This window comes from Suncus etruscus, chromosome 2, assembly GCF_024139225.1.
Source record: "Suncus etruscus isolate mSunEtr1 chromosome 2, mSunEtr1.pri.cur, whole genome shotgun sequence".
In the NCBI taxonomy this organism is placed as follows: domain Eukaryota; kingdom Metazoa; phylum Chordata; class Mammalia; order Eulipotyphla; family Soricidae; genus Suncus; species Suncus etruscus.
The window spans coordinates 50,379,551-50,403,395 of record NC_064849.1 but is presented as its reverse complement, the minus strand read 5'-3'; the positions used below and the strand labels follow the sequence as shown (position 1 = coordinate 50,403,395).

The 23,845-nt window shown below is 33.0% G+C and overlaps 1 non-coding gene across 1 annotated transcript; it reads left to right on the top strand.

Moving 5' to 3' along the window:
- Nucleotides 1-371: 371 nt before the first annotated feature.
- LOC126002153 (U6 spliceosomal RNA) lies at nt 372-478 on the top strand. Its single transcript, XR_007492928.1, has one exon. It is a non-coding gene; the product is annotated as a U6 spliceosomal RNA (small nuclear RNA).
- Nucleotides 479-23,845: the final 23,367 nt, after the last annotated feature.

Genomic DNA, 23,845 nt, shown 5'->3' with positions numbered 1-23,845 from the left:
TTTACCTATATATATTTCTGTTAAAAATATCTTTGGTCCCTATCTTTCTCTTATATATACATGTTTTTTCCACTATTTCATTCAAAAATGGGAAAGTCTAAAATCTAGGAGAATTTATTTATTATATTTGCATGTTTACTCCTTGAGAACTGTTTCCTGAAGTTGGAAATCACTCACAAAGTTCTTCAAGTCTGGGACTTGTACTCTATAAAGTTGGATATAGCTTTTTATTTTTATGAATAGCTTTTTATTTTCAAAGAAAAATAAAGATACACAAAAGATTCTTGTCTGCCACTTTTACATAAACTCCTAATGAGGAAGACTCAGAATGTGTCATGCAACCACTTATGCTTAAATAAACATGAATCCCAGTGCTCGCTTTGGCAGCACATATATTAAAATTGGAACTATACAGAGAAGATTAGCATGGCCCCATCGCAAGGATGACATGCAAATTCGTGAAGCGTTCCATATAAAAAAAATGAATCCCAGAGCTGGAGAGATAGGATAACATGTAGGGCTCTTGCCTTGCATATGATTGACCTCATATCGACCTCCAGCATCACATATTGTTTCCCAAGACACCATTAGGACTAAGTCCTAAATGCAGAGCCAGAAGTAATATCTGAGCCTCACCAAATGTGGCCTAAAAAACAAAAGCAAAGTAAAAGAATATCAAACATATCATGACTTGGTAAAAATGCTTATCACCTGCTTTAAAAAACATCTTTATCTATTTGACCTGTGTTTATGATCTAAGAATTTCCATTAAATTAAAGCTTAGAAGCTTTATTGTCTTGTGTGTGTGTGTGTGTGTGTGTTCATCATCACCAATTGTCTCAACAACTTTGTTTTAAGCCCCTTGAAGAATACAATGGCAATAATAAGAAAATATCATCACACTTCTAATGAGCAGATATTGGTGACACTTTTGTATTATATATTGCCTGTAGCCTATTCTCAGAGTGATGACAGGATTGTCAGAGGTGTAAATGAAAATGATTCTTAAAACGTAACTCAAAATGGGTTCAGTGGTATTCTCACCGATAGTGTACTGGTTGAAGCATTTCACAATTCAGTAGGATAAAAGATATATAAACTCCTATTGAGTGCAAACTCAGGAGTATTATGATATATGAAGAAATTCAGGGATAGGGTGAAGTTTTTTTAGGACTATGTAATAAAATTTACATTTTAATGTAATAAAATATAGATTATTCTATAAAAATAATGTAATAAAATATACATTTTGTTTTTATTTTCTCCACATCAAGAAGAGCTTGACATTTATTATTTTATATATAAAGCTTATTATTACTTTAAAAGCTTATTATATATCTTTATTAAGAAGCTTATTTTAGAAGTTTATTATTAGTTTAGATATGAAGCTTACATCCTTAATTATTTCCCAGAAAAATTCTTAGAGATATTTTTCTTATCTTAAAATTTTTTAAGAAAGATGTTAATTTGGGGGAATATGAGGAAACCTACTTTTTTGGTAGGAAATATCATATAATGAAATGTGCGATTGCTGTTTGTGTAATAAAACCATCAGGTAGGACTAAGAAAAGAAAAGATGAGCTTTCTACCCTAAGGAAACAGTCAAACTGCTCTGAGGCATGCACACTGGAGAGGATAAAGTTCATGTTAATAGAATAACTGACTCTACCAAGATTCAAAGTGGGTCTCCAAAAGTTATAGCATATACTCCCCCCCTCACAAAAAAAAAAAGTTCAATGTCATCATTTTCTTTTGTGGATTCAAAGTCAACCTAGGAAAAGTTATATTCTCCAAGAATAAAGGCTGGTGTGTTATCATTGCTTTCACTTCAAAAAACAAATTTAAAAAAGTAAGTTTCCTGTAACACTCATGAATCACAACTGAAATACTACCAATTAGAATATACATCTGACCTGCAGAGAAACTTCTCTAGAAAATCTAAAATATAGAGTAACATTTGTTATTATTATTTTGCATAAGAACTGCATCTAGAATTTGACAAACATGGAATTTTGGAATTTGCCTTAGACTAATCATTAGTTAAAAAAAAAAACAAAAACAAAAACCCGTGATTGTATTATCTCTACATTCTACAGAGTATGACAGTACTGCAATAAAGTCCAGAAATTTTTAGATCTTTTGGAACACATTGCAAATATGTTGTGATGAAGCAACTTTCCTTTATAAAGGAAACAATAATGATTGTAAGTAGTTATTACCTATATTTGGATTATATTTTTAAGTACGACTTTTTTAGTGACCTAAAATAATCTTTAGAGATTATGTATTTTTATTCATATCTTTTTTCAAGAGTCTCATCTACTATGATGCCAAATTTCCTTTAGAAATGCAAGCTTCAATGTAGGAAGGAAAACTTCAAATGTAGAGAAATTATATTAATTGTAAGGTACTTCAGTTTCTTCAGAAAGAAGAGATAAATATCTTATTTTATAAAGATGGAAAGATAGCATTGTATGTAGTCCATCCTGGCTCAATTTTAACACTACCTGCAATCAGCACCATACGAATCACTCCTAAACACAGATCCAGAGGTAATATGATAATTTCCTCATCTCCCACATCCCAATGAAAAGAAAGAAACCAGAAATAAGAAGTCCATTTCCCAGCCAATTACAAAGTTCTAAAGTGAAGTTTTAATATGTAGTTGTGAAATTAATAATTAAACATAAGAGAAACTAGACTATCATTATAGTGAAGAGAAAGTTACTAATAAAATAAGTAATGAAATAAAATGGCAAATATAATATAACTTGATAAGATTCACAGATACCCCTGGGCTCTTTATTTTAGGATGTATAGCAATTTCACAGAAATGTTCTTGAACTGGAAGACCATTAGCAATAACACATGATAAGGAATAGAAAACCACATCTATATTTTTATGTGAAGTTCAAATTAGTAAAATATAAGATTATAATCTATAAATGACTAAATACTCTAGACTTTAGGACCACACAAATGTGAAATTAGTTTCATTTGAATTTTTTGTATAGTTAATGAAAGTAAAATACTACAAAGTTTAAAGCTGCATGATTTGATAATGCATTAAGCTTTAGAACGTAGGTCTCTGAATTTATAGTGTAATATTCTTCCTGTGGGAAGATATGAAAGTTTCATTTTACCACTATTATACTTGCCTTTTTTTTTGCTCTATCTAAGATCTATAAAATTCATTTTGGTGTATATTTAAACAGATTATACTTTTAATTTCTGAATACTATTTCATTATACAATGTGCATGACACACTTATCTACTTTCCCACTGAAATACTTTGGGGTAGATAGTGGTCTTAAACTATTTAAATGCACCTTCTCTGAACATTCATTTTCAAAGATTTTAGGGGCATATTGTTTCATTTCTCTTAAATAAATACCTAGAAGTAGAATTTCTGGGTTGATTGCCTGATAAGTGTATCTTGTAGTTTGCATGAATCTGTTAACAGTTTCCTAAATATAGCAGCATAGATCCTATAAAGTCCTAAAAGAGAGTAAACAAAGATTTATGCATTCAGACAAATGTAGATAAGATATAAAAATAAAAGATAAACTTTCTTAAACATGCAATCAATATTCCTTGAGATCTTTAAAAAGGGAGAAAAACACACTTTATAATGCCAGGGCAAAAGGTATAGCTATAATAACTAATATATTTAATCTAAGAGTTTCAAATACATAAGGCAAAATTATTTTTACTACAAACAAGAATGCAAATATTTTAATCCCTAGCAACACAGAAATGTAAAAATACAATTGCCAGTAAAAAAAAAAAGGGAAAAAGGAAGAGAAATTATATATATGCTGATCTTCTGTAGCCAAGGTATCGAGTGATATTTTACAGTATATTAAAAAAAGAAATAAAGATATAATATATTCAAAATACAAACTAAAAATTAATAGCATACAGTCATTTAAATTTAATACAAGAGGATAGGTACAGGTGAAAAATATATATGTAATTATATATATATATATATATATATATATATATATATATATATATCAAACACATTCTGAATAATAACCAAAAAGATATGAGCCTTAAAAAGAGTATTCAGTATATTGGACAAATTTAATACAAAAACATAAAATTTAAAAATGTTTACATAGCAAAAATACCATACAGTGAAAGAATTAAAAACAAATATTACTGTCATCAGTAAAGGTCTGAATTTTCCAATGAAAATAAATTGGAAACCCAAAATTCAAATGTTACTATATACTGTCTCAGAGAACACACTTAAAGCAAATGCCAATATCCTTAGAGAAGCTCACTAAATAATAAAGTGTGAGGTGAACACTCAATCTTATTTCCATTTCTGCAAATATAACTGAAATTAAAGGGCATAGCTATAAAATCTACTCACTGGCCATAAATAAATCTGTGCATAAAGCTCATGTTTGATTCATTTTACCCACTTTCTTCACTAAAGGTATCTTGAGAAATGGTCTTTCTCATACATAGCATATAAAGAAACAAAGCAATAGATCAGTCCATTTTCTTTGGAAACCAACCCTGAGATTCTGACATCAAAATAGAGGTAACTAAGGGTGAGGTAATTAAAAGGAAAAGGCCCTGTGGATTACAGAGGAAAGATATTGCCATTCTTGTGGTGAGTATGGTGTTACATCATTATATCCTTTACAACTTATCAACATTTACATTCTTATAAATGAGTGGTCTCAATCTAAAAAAAACTACATGACTTTAAAAAATAAGCAAATTAATGGCTATCTGGAATGTAGACAGTCATTTTCTGAGGCTGGAGCAATACTTCATTTATCTTAGAACCTTTGTGAGGAGTTTCTGTGATCTTTTTCATAAGAACAAGGATGACTAGAGTGGACTACAAGCCACCATGATGCCACTCAGCCTCCCATAAAAGGAGATAAATGCATGAAGAGTTGCACTGATATGAATAAAAGTATGACATTTAATCGGTCTGATTGTATATTAAACACATAATATGCTCCAGCAGAGTTCTTCCTCCAGGGCCCTTCTTCCATTGCAGTACTAATAATATAATTCTGCATTGATCTTACTATTACTGTGTGGAGTATTTATGTACCTACAGATATTAAAAAGCTGATGACACATTCAGTGGTTATTCAAGGACAAATTACAGGAAGTAAGGGATGATTTACTATAAACACATTTTGGATATTCATATTATTTTTGAAATGCAGAGCTTAAAGCAGAAATATGCAAAATACTCACTCTTTCTTTGAGTTTTTAAAAATACTTCATGAGTCATAAGATTCAATGTGGACTTTCTACCTCTTCAAAGTGAACATGTCTTCTGAGGAGGCTAATAGACTACACAAATAATGAGGCAACTAACTGAAATTAAAAAAATGCTCTGAGGAAGTAAAGAACGGACATTATAATAAAAACGCTCTCAGCTCTTTTCTTTCTTCTTACAGACAGAACTCTTTAAGTCTTTGTGTCTGCACAAAGCACAATCACTCACAAGTTAGAACTATTATTTTTAAATGTCTGGTCTGTTTTATTTCTTATTCTAGTTATGTCCCTGAAATCAATTGACTATATTTTATACTGAGAATTGACATTTACTTTGTGAATGGGAATAATTAAGATATATTTCAGTTGTACCTCTGCAATCAACTTTTGCATCTCACCTTTACCACTCCCCTGTTCAATCAACAGAGTACATTTTTAATAGTTAACAAATATGTCTAATCTGGGTGAGAAACGAAGTGAGAACTGATAGATCCAACCAAATTTAGAAAGGTTTGACTACTTTAAGAAAGAACAGAACTCAAGAAAATACTAAACTTTCTCTACTGACAATGTGTGTGTGTGTGTGTGTGTGTGTGTGTGTGTGTGTGTGTGTGTGTGTGTGTGTGTGAGAGAGAGAGAGAGAGAGATCTTAAAATTCAGAGATGATCAGAGGGAAGAGCATCAGTTTTATAGGCCGAGTACCTACTGATGGACAATTCCTTTACTAATTTTATGTAATTTACTAATGCTAACCTTATTTCTCTGAGGTTCACCTGCAGCTAGATTTATTCCAGATCTTAAATGAAGGATCAGCTCCAGTCTCTGACAGTTCCCACATCATAACCCTTAACTGTGAGAGGTATTTGGCTTTGTTTTTGCACTTTACTGCCTGCTAGGAATTTGAAGAAGTCAATGGGTCCAGAGTGATCTCACTTTCTGTGACCTTTTTATCATCACTTCCTGTTTTATACAGTCCTGGATCACACTGTCTGAGTCATGGGAACCTCAATTCTTGTTCTCACTATCAGTTTAACCTGTCACCAAGTTTCATGAGTCCCAGTCTCAACATCACCTCTTTTCCCAGTAGCAGATATCTCGATGCCACTCCTATGTAATACATAAGCTGGTGTGTTTCAAAAGCAATTCTCTCAAAACATTTAAAGCAATACACTCAGCTTTTCAATGTGAAGAAAGAATGGGGCCGGGCGGTGGCGCTAAAGGTAAGGTGCCTGCCTTGCCTGAGCTAGCTAGCCTTGGACGGACCGCGGTTCGATCCCCCGGTGTCCCATATGGTCCCCCAAGCCAGGAGCAACTTCTGAGCACATAGCCAGGAGTAACCCCTGAGCGTTACCGGGTGTGGCCCAAAAACCAAAAAAAAAAAAAACCAAAAAAAAAATGTGAAGAAAGAAGATAGTCAATAAAATCATCCTTGATACACTGTGCTCAACACGTCACAAACAGAAGACAAGTCCCTTTTCACCATGTGTCCATAAAGGCAGCTGTTTTTGAGGACGTCATGGAGAGCCAAAACTAAGGAAGAGGGAGCAAAAGAACAAGAAAGAAGACAGTTTACAAAGAAAGTAAAGATGCTAAAATTACATATGAGAGAGCAGTCTGGTAGCTCAAAGAATTATGGTGTTAAGTGGGAGGGGAGCTGAGAATATCAGTAGAGGGAAGTTGTCTCTGTGGTGACTGGTGTTGGAATATAGTATGGCTGAAACTCCAAAATGAACAACTCTATAAATCACGGGGTCTTAATAAAATAATTTTTTAAATTATTTTTTCTGTGAACCTGAAACAGCATTGAAAACCTTACTTAAAAAATAAAAAACCAACCCCTCCCCAAAAAACCATTTTATTATGAAAATAAAAGTCTTCTTTTAGTAAAAGTCATCCAACAGAAGCATGGAAGGTAATGATTACCTAAAGAGAAAATGGATGTTCATTTGCAGCTAGATAAATGCCTGATAAGAGGAAGATATTCGTAAATAGCTAGAGTATGCTTCCACATGGCATAAAATAATATCAGGGAGCAGGCTGGATGATACTAAAAGGCTTAATAAATGCTCAATCTTCCAAAGTATAGCGGGAGCAGTGCCCTGTGATGCACTCACATAAATAAACTAGGGAAACTATATGGTGTTCTGAATGAGTAGTTCTTAGTGAAAAGATAGATGTCCTTTGTCTCTGACTCAAAGCTTTTTGAAAAGAAAAAAGAGTTTTATGAGAAAATGCAAATGACTGATTCATGTGTATTTTTGGAGGGGTATGTATCTTTGGCATGTTTAAAAGGCTCTTGGTATTAAGAAGGCTAGATATAACATGAAGAAAAATGACCATCAAATGACAATGCTGCAGTAGAATATTGTGACATTTTCACAGAGCTCATTTCTTAGAACAGTCTCTCCTCTGTGCACTGTTACGGAGCTGCTGGTAATGCTGAAATCAAGGCCCTCTGGGATTCAGTAGGACTATTTTTACACGTGAAAATTGAATAGGCTTTCTGAAATAAAACTGCTGGGTTAGAAACTCCATTATCCTACAACATTCCCACTAAAAAACATCTCCCTTAACTACTCACAAATTGCCAGCCACTGTGGGGATGAATAAATACATTTGTTTTGCTTTGATATTCAGAGCAGTTCAGATATAGGTTCATAACTGTAGGATAAAAGCATTTCCAAGTCATTGGTTGTCCAGAATTATGAAGTTATTCTACCCACTTTGAAGAAGCAGGTGAGTATATTTCCTAAATTTTTATTCAAAATGTACTTTATTGATTTGGCTCATTGTTTGGAAAATCATTCAGAATATGAAGCAATTCTAATAAGTTTTAACATTTACTTAGTTCTAGTCAGTTTGAAGCATTTTTTATGTGTTTACTCATTTAATTCTCAGAAGGATGATTCTACCTGGTACCAAATAAAAAAAGAGTCTTCAACTATGCACAAAGCTATTATTTTATCATTCATGACTTTCTATTATCATAAACAGTTATGAAGCAATGATACCAAATTCTTTCATCAAGAAAAGGGTCATATTGCATTTAGCTTTAAGTCTTGTGGACTTCACGAAGCTGAGTAATTGGATTTTTGAAGCTGACACATATAAAGTTTGGGCCTCCTGAGAAGAGTGATATTTAACTCTACTCTTACTTTATCTCTATGCAGGAATTTTATATACTATGGTCTCTGCATATAATTGAAGGTGTAGATATTTTAGTAACAATCAGATATTCATTGTTTTTACAACATGCTATTGATTAAGAATATTTAATAAAATGAGGCCAAGAGATAGCACAGTGGTAGGGCATTTGCCTTGCATGCAACTGACCCAGAATGAACCTTGGTTTGATCCCCAGCATTCCATATGGTCCTCCTTGCCAGAAGCAATTTTTGAGCACATAGCCAGGAGTAACCCCTGACTGTCACTGAATGTGGCCCAAATACACAAAAACAAATAAGAGAAAAAGAAAAAGAAAAGAAAAGAAAAAAAGTTAAATAAAATGTACTCTCTGACTTTGATAACTAATTTCCCCAGATTCAGTCATTTGTGAAGGCATTCATTAATCTCACCCTCCAGCTATTCTTGCAGAGATATAATGACTCAGAATAAAATAATATTTCAGTGGAGTGTTTGTCATAAGTATATTTGCAACTAGTTTTCCTTTTGGGAAAAAATAGGTAAATTTGAGAACCACTTAAGTTCTGTTTTTTTTTTAGCACCCCCATATTTCAGATATATTCTTGGAATCCACAGGTATAATTAGAAAGAGTATTACTTTCCTATAATAACTAAAATTTTAGTGAAAATCAAAGCTAACTATGTATATTTTCCAAGAATAGAGGAAAATTTCTCCTTGGTATCAGTCACAGGGAAATCATGAACTTCATTTCTCCCTTTGCCATGGATTTATTCTATGCCAATTTTATTACTTCTACATAGAACTCAACAATATTAATCCTATATGAAAGTCACATCCATGTTTCACAATTTTAAATATATCTCCAAAATATGGTAGAAGTGATTGTTTTACCTAAAAGTTTTTAAAATAATGATCTTTTATCGCCTTCTTAGCGCAGTAGGCAGCGCGTCAGTCTCATAAAATAATGATCTTTTAAGATTGTATTGAAGTAATCTGTTAGGATAACTGCTCTTTACCCTAAACAAAGATGTCTTCCTCTTTTGCATGCCAAAGACCCTTCTAAATGGGATGAATTTCTAGATAGGTCTTTGGCCTTCACTTCCCCCACCCATGGAGGAAGTCTTAATTTTCCAATAAATGCTTTGGTCTTGGCTGACCTCTTTCTCATGTTCCATGAGGTGGAAAGGCCCCTGGATATATTTTACAACCTCTTCAGACTGATTTAGATTATTTCCTGCAGTGGCCTTTGCTCTACACCTACTTCCCCAGTGTGGGATTATGTTATGTGGAACTATTATCAATCAACTATGTGTTTCCTGGGTTTTAGTGTTATTAGACCTTTGTACCAGAAATTATAGTGTATGATATCTTCTGAGGGATAGATACTAAAACCTGCCCATAGTCCTATGGTGCCCCAATATTACCTTGTGGCAATATCCTTTCTTTTCCTTTTTGCATAGACCCAGTAAAATGGGGAAATCTTATTTAAGTTTCCACCTATTAAGGATAGGAACTAAAAAATTATATGTTGCAGATGGGCCTTTCACTCTGAACATTTTTCATGTTGACTTTAATTTAGCTTCAGTTGTTCTTTGATTGGCTGTATACTCCCAAATTTTGGGTCCCATCACCAGAACCAAGGACAGGTTTCCAGCCACTCTAACAGTGAAGGATCCAGAGGTAAGCTTAGCACCACTCTGGCAATGACTTGCAAACCAGGGCAGGCCTTGTAAAGACCTGGCAATGACTTCCAACCCAAGGCATGCTTTGTGACACCCTGGCAAAGACATAGGGTGGCAGACATAGAATCCAAGAACTCTAGTGCTATGCCTGACTATGACAACCATTAGAAGAACTTTTCCTGGGACTTAGAAGAAAGACGCTCTAAGTCCTAGGATTTAGGCTGTCTGAAGATTGCAATTGGAAGTATGACCAAATGCTTCCTGGGAAAGACCACCCTGCTCTTAGGCTAAAAGCTTTTTCAATTTTATTTCCCCAGCTTTTTACTGTGCCTATGCAATATAACAACTACTTTCTTAGCTCCTATCTAGGTGTTCTTGTCTTTTGCGGAAAACATTAGTGAATGATTATTTTTGGTTTATCTCATATTTCTGCATTTTAGTAAACACACAAGGGAGAGTTGTTAGGTTAACTGATCTTTACTCTAAACAAATATGGCTTCCTCTTTTACATGTCAAAGAGAGAGAGAATTTTTAGATAGGTTTTTAGCCTTCATTCCTCCTGCCCATGGGGTTGGTTTTAATTTTCCAGTAAATGTTGAAGTCTCAGCCAGCCTCTTTCCCTTGCTCCATGAGGTAGAAAGGTCACTGGACATGTGTTTCATCTTCTTCAGCCTGGTTTGGATTATTTTCTGCAGCGGCCCCTGTTCCAGACCCACTGCCCTAGGGTAGAAATATGGCGTCTTGAGCTATTATGGTTATCTATAGCTTTTTAAGCATGTAAAACAGAAAATATGGTGTTAATTGTGTTCCAGTTTTCACTTTTCATGAAAATGCATACTAAAGTTCAATGGAATGGATAATGAAATATCCAGGAAATGAAAGATGATCAGAATTAACTCTAAATTGAGTACAGAGTCAATTATTTCCCCCAAAATTCTTCTATATCTACTCAAATGCCAGATTTATGGGAGAAATATTAGCCTATTTTTAGTCTTCCACATATTTGCACTTCCACTTAATTTATAAATTTCACAGTGATTATTGAGAAGTTAGTGGTTATACAGTAGTAGTCTCTGACATCCAGAACCATGCTTTATGAGGCAGGATGGCTAGGTATTGAGCTATATATTCTGAGTATAAGGGAAACATAATATTCATTCTTCTGTGGTTTCAAGAAGCACTCTCTCACTAACACAAGTAGCCACGTAAAGTCAACGAGAATGCATTTTTTAATAAACAAACTAAAGATTATAGTTGGATTGAAATATTTAAATTAATCAAACAAGAAGGTATTTAGCTTATTATTCGTATTAGTATAACCACAATTAAATAGTATGAGGCCACTTTAAGCTCACTTCTTTTTCTAAGTCCTTTACATGTCCTTCACAAATAGCTTTCTTTCCATCACACTTTTCCATTCTACCATATATGTTTAGAAGGTCCAACATTAACAGTACAACATATTATAAAATCAAAACTAAAATAGGAGAGAAAATGTTATCTTCTTTTTAATTCTATAACAAAAAGTAAGACACAAAGAATAAATATATAAAAATACAGTTACCTGAAGAGTTAATTTAACTTAATAAGTGTCTTTGTACAGTGCTAGAAAGCATTAACTTTTAGAAAAGTAATTTCTATTGTTATCATTCTAAGTACTTAGAGAAGCAGTATAGCACTTAATTCAAAATATATGGTTTTTATCCCAAAGACATGAAATAAAATTAAACTAAGAGGTTTAGGCAGAAATATGTGCAGAGAATTGTGGGTTTTTTTCTTTAAATAACAGACTCTTGAAAGAAAATTTTCTATCATTGATACTCTGAGTCACAGAAAGGAAATAATTCATAGCTAAGAAATATATTAGTGTTTATTTAAGCCTTCAATTGTTGCATGGCAAATAAAATAGGTAACTATTGATATGTATAAACATCAAATAAAAATAGGTCACTATTAATATGTATAAAAGACCAAACATTAAATAGGAAACATCAAGATTATTGAAAAACAGAAATTATCATATATTTTAATGATATATTTTATAAAAATTATAGCATAACTATGTTGTCTATTGTGATATGTATTTGACACTATAACATAACATCATTAAATACTATATAATTTAATACAGAAATATTCTTATTTAAAACAGCAACTTTTACAAATATAGACATAAATTTTAGTACATTTGGTTATAACACACTCCAACTTCTTGACAATATTTGGGGAAAATAAAGTGGACAAACAAATTATTATTCAGCTATACCTATAAAATTTAATTTTGAGATATTATAAATAGTAATATTTGATACATTTAGGAAACAGGGTGGATAGATAGTACAGAAGGTAATGTGCTTGCCTTGCATGTAACCAACCTCAGTTTGATCATTGGTACAATATATCATTTACTCAAATTTTACTAAGTTTTATTTAGCCAGGAATAGCCTCTGACTACAATCATGTATGGTCCCAAAGGAAAAAAAATAGAATAAAATAATTCTTCTACAAATGTGATGCTTGGGTGCATATTGTTTTACTTTTTGCTAAGCTACAACAGTATTTTTTTTTTTCAAAATTAAGTAGATAAAGAAATCAAAAACCTCCATGTGCATTACAATGTAATTTGCATATGCTAGGCATTTTGGCTATAATTAAGCTAGGTCTTCTTAAAAGCATAGTAATCCCTTAGTAATAATATAAAATCCACATATTCTCTAGTTTCTCTCTAATTAAGAGAGGGTACAGCTCTCAATTGACTACCAGCCATAGGAATCCAGCCATAAGTGTGTAACTGCTGTTACTGCCAATGGAGGGCATTTAAGTCTGGGATATATTTAGTGAAAGCCTGTTGGTTGGAGAAAAGCCTAAAGGACCCTGATAGTCTGGAGGCCCAAGGGGTCTGGCTTGCCCTACAGGCCTGCCTCCCTCTCTCCCTGCTTCCTGAACTCTCAGCTTAACCATCCAGCAGATCAAGTGTAAACCTGCCTCACTGCCTGCCTCACTGCAGAACTGTCTGCTTAACCAAGCTTCTGCTGTCACTGTTTTTTCTATGCCACAGGGTTGTCTGGTGTCTCCTACCTTCTATCTTTTGCTCCAGATTCTCTCTCTGTCTCTCTGAATCTATCTCTGTTTGTCTCACTGTCTCCCATTAAATGTAGTGTTTGTCATCCGGGCTCCATTGATACTCCAGCTTATGCAGAAGAAAACCAGCCATCTCAGGAGGAGAGGATAGGTCAAGCCCCCACCTTACCAAAGCCACGCCTACTGCCTCCATCACCCCAAATCACTATTTTCCTGATGGCCATGCCTCATCACTGACTCTCTAAAATTCCCTACAGGAAGACCATTTCTGGCCAAACTTCAGGTATGCCAGTTATGGGGCTGATATCATTACAGGGCTTTCTGGAGCATTTGTGAACACCCTCCCCTCCATCTCTCTTCTTTTGTGAAGCCTGACAGCTGAATACATGTCCCTAAAAGTTATAATATCAGTAATAATGCTGTTAATTTCTGGACGTCTTTGTTGTGTTAGGGGAAATTTTATGACAATAGAAGTTATGATAACTAAGATAGGTGATAGATGCCTGTTAAGCTTTTCTCCACCCTGCCTTCTTGATAACTTTTTGATCTGGAATTTCACCTGGCCTGCTGCCCTGGTAACCATTAGCCAACGCCCCTCCTAAAAGGAATTTGACATATTTGGGCAAAAGAATGGATTCACCTTAAGATGTCAAAAGACTGCTGCCTTGGTAACCATCAGTCAATGCCCCTCCTAAGAGGAACTTGGCATATTTGGGCAAAAGAATACTCTTATGCTTGCCCCTCCTAAAGTTCTCGCTTTTTTTGAAAAAAGACAAGCTCACCATCTGATTGGATATTGTGTTTTAACCTGGACTAGGGATAGGTGCATTCTACAAACCCTACTTTCCATATTGACCTTCCTCCTAAGGCTCCTTAGGCCTATAAAAGACACCTTTCTAGATTACCTGGGGCTTCTAGTTTCAGTCTGTGTCTGTCCCCAGTGTCCCAGAGCTCTGGATTAATAAAACTGCTTCTCTTTTGCACTTTCTGAAGATATGTTTCGTGGTCTTTTTTTGAGTGGGTGAGCTTTTACGAACCCTATTACTGATCATTTAACAGTTGTTTATTGCTATAATCCCTACAGGAACACGTCAATTTAACAGAGTAGACAGCTAACAACAATATCTTACTAACTTTTTGCCATTGTATTAATAACATCTTGAAGATACAATAATTTTCACAAATGTGCTTGCTATGATTTTTTCTTTCTTTTTTTTAGACTTTCTTCTCTTTTTCTTTTTCCTTTTTAAATACTGCTTTTACTTATCTGTAAACAAATATAATCAACTATATCAACTACGTGATACATTTTCAGAAAATAAATATTAAAAAGCAGAATGAGTCATCATATTTCATTTCTAAGTTATGAGTATAAAAGAAGCCTTAGATTTTATATAAGTCCATAGTATTTGATTATATTACTTGGCTACACAGTATACAGGATATATAGACTGCTGAGAGAGCACAGATGCAATATCTGCTTTTTATTCATATGTGCCATTTCCCAAAATAAAAATGGAACAAAGAAAAAGCTTACAAAGTAGGGGAACCAAGCATGTTTTAAAAAATTCAGTCTTGTTGAGGTGTTAAATAGTGAAATTCTTCAGGAAACTCAACCATGTATTCTGTGCCTTATCAGCTCAGCATAAATAATGTAGCCTGTCTTCCAAATTAAGGCTCACATAATAGGTTCTTCAGATGATGTTATTATGGAGATATTTGGATTGGGCTGTGCTCTCCTAAAGGATATGGGTAGATGACATTGGTGGATAAAGAAACTGCACATTAGTGGCAAGAACACAAAATTAAAAATGACAGAGTAAGTGTGAGATAGGAGAGTAGGCAATGAAAGATTTTAGAGACAAAAAGTGTTCTCTTAATTAGATGTGATTAAGCATCTGTTATTTTTTTTAAAAGGAAATTATAGAAACAATTTTTTCAACTTCTTTTCTTTAGCAATGGGATTCCACATGCCACTTCATTTCTTTAAACTTTAGTTTTGGGTTGATGAATACTAAAGTGTTTCATACGTGAATAAATTAGTCTACAAGCTATATGAAATAAGAAAAATTTGGAATGAAGGTTGTAAAACCAGTCTCTGGCTCTGCTCCAAGTAATAAAAAAATGCAGTTTTATTAAACTTTGATAAATTGTCCTCCCAGATATTTTTAAGAACATCATACATAACTCTGATTAGAGACAGGATTCTTGCTGAAAAAAATATTTTAAATAACTATTTAATTAGTGCCCCAAACACAGATTAATGCTTCAATCTCCAGGGGTCCATAAAAATCTTTTCTAATTAAAACAGCTCTAAAAATCACATAACTATTTATATAGTAGCAACTGTTTTCTATATTATTAACTTATTTGGTTATATAAATATAATGGATGTGTAGATAGAGATAAAAAGTTTATAATAACCCTTTTTAAAAATTACTTTATTTAAACACTATGACTTACAAGGTTGTTCATAATACAGTTGCATTTCCACACAGTTACAAAGTGTTCATAATTGTGTTTCAATCATACAATGTAAAATACCCTTGACCAGTGCACATTTTCTGCCACCAATGTCCCCAGTTTTTCTCGTCTTCCACCCTACCCACTTCCCTACTGCCTCTGTGGAAGACATTTTCTTCTCTATTTCTATCCTTTATTTTCCTTTTAGATACTATGGTTTGAAACATTGGTACTGAAATATTGTTAGTTATTGTTCATAGCATTTAACTTTCTTTCAGCACCCAGTGATTTGTCCAGTGATTATTTTCACCTATCAATGTCATATTGTTCCCTTCTCTGCCCTAAGAGCACTCCCCAAATAGTATTTGTAGTAAGTTTCCTACCATGGACTCATCCTCCTAGTCCTCATCTCTATTCTCGTTGAGTACTATTACCATACTTTTTTTTTTTGGGGGGGGGGGTCTTACCTGGCAGTGCTCAGAAATTGCTCCTGGCAGTCTCGGGGAACCATATGAGATGCCAGGATTTGAACCATTGTCCTTCTGCATGCAAGGCAAACTCCTTACCTCCATGCTATCTCTCCGGCCCCACCATACTTTTTTTTTTACTATCCCACAAATGAGGGCAATAATCTGTCTCCCTCTTCCTCTGACTCATTTTGCTCAGTACGATAATCTCCATATATATCCATATATAAACAAAGATTATGACTTTATTTTTCCTAATATCTGCATAGTATTCCATTGTATGGCTTTATATGTATACAATTAGATGAATTACAGTTTCTTTAGCCACTCATCTGTTCTAGGGCCTTGGGTTGCTTCCAGATTCTGGCTACTGTGAGTAAAACAGCAATGAACATAGAAATGAAGAAGGCTTTTTACATTGTTCAACCTTTGATTTTAAGATCTTAATGCCTACTTAAAAATATTGAAGAATGCATGATCAGGAAAGACTTTGGGAAAAAGTTAAAGGTTGAACTAGATTTGAACTATTCTTCACATTTTAAGAGCCCTGTTTGCAAGAAAATTGCCTGAATAAAAGAAGCAGCAGCTCTTTCAGAGTGAGCAATTTTTCCTGCTCAACTATATAGAAAAAGGAAACACAGCTAACAATAAATTTATAGCAAAAGAATATATATGAATTCATTAAATCAAGATACTTAAGAACATGCAGAAATTTATAAAATAAGTTTATAGTTTAAAATCTAAGAGCATTAATATCCATTATTGTAAACATTCTAAAAATGGATTCTGAGCCTGAGTAAATAAATAATATCAACAATAAAAGCATGCCATCTTACAAATATCATCATAAATGATGAAAAATACTGATTCGATAGCACTGCTGTATTATCTCAATAATTTACACTGAAAGAATAACTACTAAAACTTTATATTTTATTATTTATTCACATGAAAGAAAATAAACAATTTAGATGCAACATGTATATCAACATTGTCCATAATTTAATGGTATAAATATTTTATCTGAGAAAATATTTAGTTTGTATTGTTTAAATAATTTTAAATATGGACTGTTATTCTTTATATTTTATATCTTAACACTTATATATTATTAAATATTCAAGCTGCAATATTTTACTAACAAATAATATTGCCATTACTTTTTCGTGAATAATTTTTATAACTTTGCCATTATAATTATTTCTCCAATATTAACATAACTTTTTTAGAAAGAGTAATGTTTGTAATTTAGTGCATGCTATTTAGAGTTCTAACTTATCTACACAAACGTATATTTTAATTACTAAATGATTTAACTGGTACAGCACTGGTTGGCCTCCCAGTATATGTTCTTTAATCACTTCACATTGTAAAAGTCCTACTTTAATTCCTTTAAGTTCAGGTATTCACTTTCCAAATAGTTTGTTGGGTGTTGTTGGAAAGAGATGGATTCCAGAGAAGTTGGGACCTTAGATATAAGAACAAAAAAATGGCATAAATCAAATGAATCAAAATTTCTGATGTGAATGTATACAGAAGAAATACTTAGGAGATATTTCAGACATAAAGCAACAAGTTTAAAGATAAAAGTCAAATGCTTAAAATGGGAAAACCAACTTGATTTCTAGGAAACATAATTGAACCACTAAATTAACCCTTAGTTTGTTAAAATAAAAATTAATATCCTCATTAACACTGAACCACAAAGCATCTTAAAAGATATGTTTGTATTTTATGTACATCTCTGTAACTTAGAAGATATAAGTTGGTAATCATTGGGCATATTTTATTTCTATCAGTGTTAAAAATATAGAAAGTCTCTCTTCAAAAAAATTTATTTCATGGGAAAAATGTGCTCCTCTGAAGAATCAGCAAATCTAGCAAGATTTGGCCCGAAAGTTGACCTACCAACTGTCATTAATGGCATTAATAGAATACTAACTGCCAGTTTTACAGAGTATCTGTGCTCTGTTCTTTATTTCACTAGGCCCACTCTTACCTGGATTTTTGTAATTTATATTATATATAAACTTACCTAATGAATATCTGTGAAAAACCTTACTGAGTTTTATTCAGGTGATTTTTATCTCACTGCTCTCTTAACTATAACTTTTAAAAATTTGCATGAAATAATTTTATACATATGAAAATTCTGTTTGAGATATATTTAATTTTAGAAAAATATTCTATAACAATTTCAGATATATAGCAATGAAATGAGCTTTGCAAACCATTTGTGATTCCACAGTTTTTTTTCTCCCTCTCTTCTTTTTTTTTTAATTTTATTTTTGGACCACACCCTGTGACGCTCAGGGGTTACTCCTGGCTATGCGCTCAGAAATCGTTCCTGGCTCAAGAGACCACATGGGATGCTGGAGGACTGAACCAAGGTGCCTTCTAGATCGGCCACGTGCAAGGCAAATGCCCTACTCTTGTGCTATCTCTCTGGCCCCTTTCCCTCTCTTCTTGACACTTTTAGTTTCCTCAGAGTTTCTAAAAAAAATTAAGACTAATTTTCCAATACATTCTGGATGTTTAAAACCTGGAAGTTTCCATAGTCAGTGGGGATTTATTTAAATATTTCATATATGTTTATTCACCATAGAAACTAATGGACCTAGACTTACTATTCTGCAATGGAGGCTGGCACAAAGTTTTATGGGTGGGGAAGGGGAGGCTGTTGTATGTTTTGAGCAGATAATTCAAGGACCCTGCTTGAAATCATATAATTAATAAAATTAATGACTCATAAACTATGCTTCAGTGATGAATGCATTCACATAACCTATGTATTATAGTTTTTGTAAGGCATTTCTTATAGTTAAAATAAAAATGATTAAGGGGCCATCTTCCCTGCCAAAAAATGGCCCAGTTCTGCCACACTGCTCCAGAGAAAAATAATGAATGCCCATACCAAAAGTTTAGTATGGGTTGATATTTTTGTGGCATTCTCAAAAGGGGAGGAAATTCTCCTTTCTGCTTGAACTACAGAAGTCCAATGCCATCCCCAATATTTCCCTCCAAAGAAATGGCTCAGTTCTTCAACTTAACCTTATCAAACTTCCAAGCCACTTAATATGTTTTAGGTCTATAAATCTTGGACTGCATGGCTGCAAGAATCCACGTGACACCACAATATCATGTATTATCAATTTAGTAGTCTCACAGGATATCTGATGGGAAAGTTACTTTAGTTACCTAACTTTAGTTAGGTTTGCCTCAGTGAGCCTAACCAAGCAGTATGGAAGTTTCAACAACCACTAAGCTACAGCCTAGTTAATCCATAGACACTGACTTTAGTAATACCATGGAGATCTATAAAAAGCATTTCAAATTGATCTATGTTGATCTAATATTAAATAATTCTAGCTGTGTTTGTGTTGTAACAAGCAATATGAAGTAAGTTTGTTTGTGTCTGCATGGAAGCAGGCTATTGTGGTGGGTGGGTAACTGGGGATACAGATAAACAGATGGTCACACTGGTGGTGGGATAACGTTTCAACATTTAATGCCTGAAATAACAGTATTATGAACAACTTGGTAAATCATAGTATTATAATAAAAATTAGAAAAAAAAAAACAACTGAAGAAAAACACCTCTTTCCAGAAAAATATATCATACTAGTCTATGAGATTTATATAACTTTAAGTGTAAATTTGGCAAGCACTACAGATAAGAAAATGAGAAAGCAAGATATATTATTGCTATGAAATAGCAAATATGAGAGATATCTGGAAAGAATTTTTGAGATTTTTCCTCAAGATATCAAAGTCATTATCTTCAGAAGACTGAAGATGACTATGGCTATAGCTTTATTTTGGAAAAATCCGGAAGCAAAAAGCACATCTATACACAGTCCACAGAGGTCACATATATGAAGACACAAGGACTATTGAGTAGACCAAGCTATAAGAGTTCCTCAAAAAGCATTTTGGGAATAGTGAAACCTGACATTTATGACTAAAGTTCTAATCAAAGGGGCATTGACAGTCACCTGTAGTCTCATTTCCCAGACAAGATTGTGAGTTCAGATATAATTTAGGATGCCAGTAAGAGGTCTCCTGGCTCACCTAATTCTCTGATGAGAATTTTAGAGGAACTTTTAATCATATAACTTGGTAAATGGTGCATAATAAGAACTAGGGATGGGTAGGAGTGAGAGTTTTTTTTTTTATACAAAATGTTCTCTACAAAGCAACTTATCTGCAGTATATCCAAAAATGTAGTATGTTTTTTATTTCATTTTTTCTCTCAAATACTAGCATTTCATCTTTAGCAAGACTATAGTTTAATGTTATTCTCCTTTTATTATTTGAAGAATTCTCCTATTATTTGAAGAATATTATTTCTACCTTCACTGAAAATATTCTTCAGGAGGCTCCCCCTTGACAACAATGTTTGCCCAAAAATGAGCCCTAAAGAGGCTCATTAATGTACCCCAGAATAATGTTATAATGTGGCAATATTTAACTCTTAATAAATCATATTAATAATAAAAGATTTATGATTAAAATAATAGAAATTATATATCTTAATTTCCTTGATAAAATGCTTCCAGTTGTCATAAAGTGATTACTAAAATATACTAATTATATATATGACAGATAAAGGGCCACATTATTTCTATATCTCTGCCTAGGATTAACTGAACAAAGCTATGATAAAGTTGACCCCAAACTAATGTAATACTTCTAAAAATATTAATCGATAACTCAATCCTTTTATTTGCTGTCTCAGCATTTAGAAGTGATTTCAGAGAAATATAATTATAAATTGTCTTAGGAAATATCTTTTACAATGTGTAAGAATGACACAATGCTTTCCCTTAAAATAGTTTTTATTTATAAGCAGAAATATTCTAAACTCTATTTTACCTCATTGCATACCTTAGGATTGCAGAGATCAAGTTCTTATTTTCCCTTATTGTGTTCCTTTCTGTTGATAATGGATATGCTTCAATTTCACTCAAATTTTCAGAAAAAAAGTTAATAAGGTCTTACAGTTAATCCCCAAATCAAAAGGAAAGTGCTAATTAGCAGAAAAGTATCTAAGAGCTAAATTTAACTGTTACTTATTTCAAATGCTGTAAGTAAACATGCTGATTATTTTCCCTTGGCTCCAAGAATGTAAAAACAGGAGAAATTAATGGCATTTGCACTTCTATTTCAACTTCAGCATCTAATTTAATTCCATAATAAACATGTGGATGCAGAGTATATGAAAAATTCTAATGTTTAAGAAGGCAACTGACAATACTTAAAATAATAGGTTATAATTTCAGGACTTTTAATATTAAACTTAAGAAGGAAGGTTAGAAACAATATAAACAGAAAACTAACATTTCTGCAACTCTTTAGGAATTAATATGGTAAAAGAACTTAGGTGCCAGAGGAATAGTAGGGCAGTTGAGGCACTTACTTGCACATGGTTGACTTGGGTTCAATCCTTGGCAAATGAGATGGTCCCCCAAGCAACAACAGAGGAAAAAATAAAACCCTACCTTCAACAAAATAATTTAAAATGTTCCTGTTTGGTAAATTGAAAATAATTTATTAAAGTAGGGTATAATATTGAAATGATAAATTGGTGAAACTATCATTACAATATTGTAAATCAGTACATCAATAAAAAGTTTTATTTTAAAAATCAGTAATGAAGGGCTGGAGAGAGAATACAGTAGGCAGGGCACTTGCACGTGACCCACCTGGATTGGATCCCCATGCCCTGTTAAGAGTGATCCTGGAATACAAAATCAGGAATAAGTACTGAACACTGAACTGGCCCCAAATCACCCCGATTCCCCCAAATCAATAATAAATCAAATTTGAGCTATATAAAACACTTAATTGGGACAAGAGAGATAGTTTAAGCAGTTAGGGCATCCAGTTTTTAACCTAGGTACTAAATTACTCACTAATATTGCCACATGTGATTCTGAAAATCCCCAACACTATGTGGGTGGATGGTATCTAGCACTACAAATATAATGATCACTTTACAATTTGATTCTATACTTCTAATATTTTTTTGTTTTGGGGTCACACCTGAAGCATTCAGGGTTACTCCTGGCTCTGAATTACTGAATTTACTGAATTACTGAAATTACTCTTGGAAGTTCCCAGGAAACCATAAACGGATGCTGGAGATCAAACCTATGTCAACTGCATGCAAGTGCCTTAATCACTGTACTATTGCTCTGACTTTTTTTAAGCACCAGGAATCACATCAACATATTAATGCTTTTATTTAACCCTGCTAATTTTTTCATTATTATTATCATTTTAAAAAGAAAAAGAAAGTCTAGGGAGAAATAGTAATTTAGCTTAATGTCATTTAATTTGGTAAGCTGTAATTTTTACCCAGAAATAATAAAGTATTTTAACCAGTTTCTAGGGAAAAGTATATTCATGTAACAGAATCAAATATCATTTTTGTAATTTTGTTAAGTCAGTATAGAAAATACAGTATAGTGAGACAAATTTATTCTTTTATTGATAGATATAAACCATCAATGTTAAACATATATTAAAGTCAGAAATAAGCAACTAAAATGCCATTTTAAATTTTCAAAGCTTACTTACATGGAAGCAAGTATGAGGAGTTCATTTGGTAGAGGACTAACTCTGTTGTGTCTATATTCATGGTATCTCTCAAATACGTAATAAGTAAAATCACAAGAAAATATGGCTAATTGATAACTTGTCTCACTACAGAATGTTTTAAACTAATTTCTTGGAAATAAAATCCTTTGAGATATATTAATTTCAATAAGATAATGTACCTAAATCTCTGGAAGAAATGCTATTACCATGTATTAAGATACTCCATTTGTATTTTTATCATGTTTACTACTAATTCTAAAATTTAAGGATCCTTGGAGAAGAGGAGATTACTGGATTCTCAATTTGTGAATTCAGGATTAGATACTTTTAATGATACCAAAACTATATTAGCCAAAACACTTAATAACTACACCATACTTTACTAACATGCAAATAATATTTAGACACAACGCTATTATAAAACAGTGAGATTACATATTAAAGCACTTCAAGCTTGAAACATAGTAACATCTATATAAATATTAATACTAATACCCTTGCCCCCCTTATATATCTTAGAACATGCATACAAGATATGAATGGCTAATAAATAGTCAAAAATAAATAATAAATGTATTTTACAGTCCAGGTAAATCAACTGCACACACTAGGCAATTAAGACAAACTCATGCAAGAGGTATGCATGCATCCATTTGAATGAATGTTTTTCTTCCAAGAGAAAGATAACCAAAAGTGGAATTGCTGGGTCATATGACAGCTTGATTCTGAGTTTACTGAGAATCCCACATACTGTTTTCCATAGGGGTTGAACCAGACAATATTACCACCAGCAGTGGATGAGAGTTTTATTTTCACCACATCTCATTAACACATTATTCCCAGTATTTTTGGTATGTGCCATCCTCACTGGTATAAGATGATATGTCATTGTCATCTTGATATGAATTTACCTAATTATAAGAGATATGAGCATTTTATTATGTGCCTGTTGGGCATCTGTTGATCTTCCTCAGATAGGTGTCTTTTCATTTCCTCTCTCCACCTTTATGGGAATTTTAGATTTTAAGGGACTAATTTTTATGAGTACTTTGTATAACCTAGATATCAACCCTTTATCTGATGTGTTCAGTGAAAACATTTTTTCACTCAGCTGTATTTTAGTTATATATTATATATATAATTT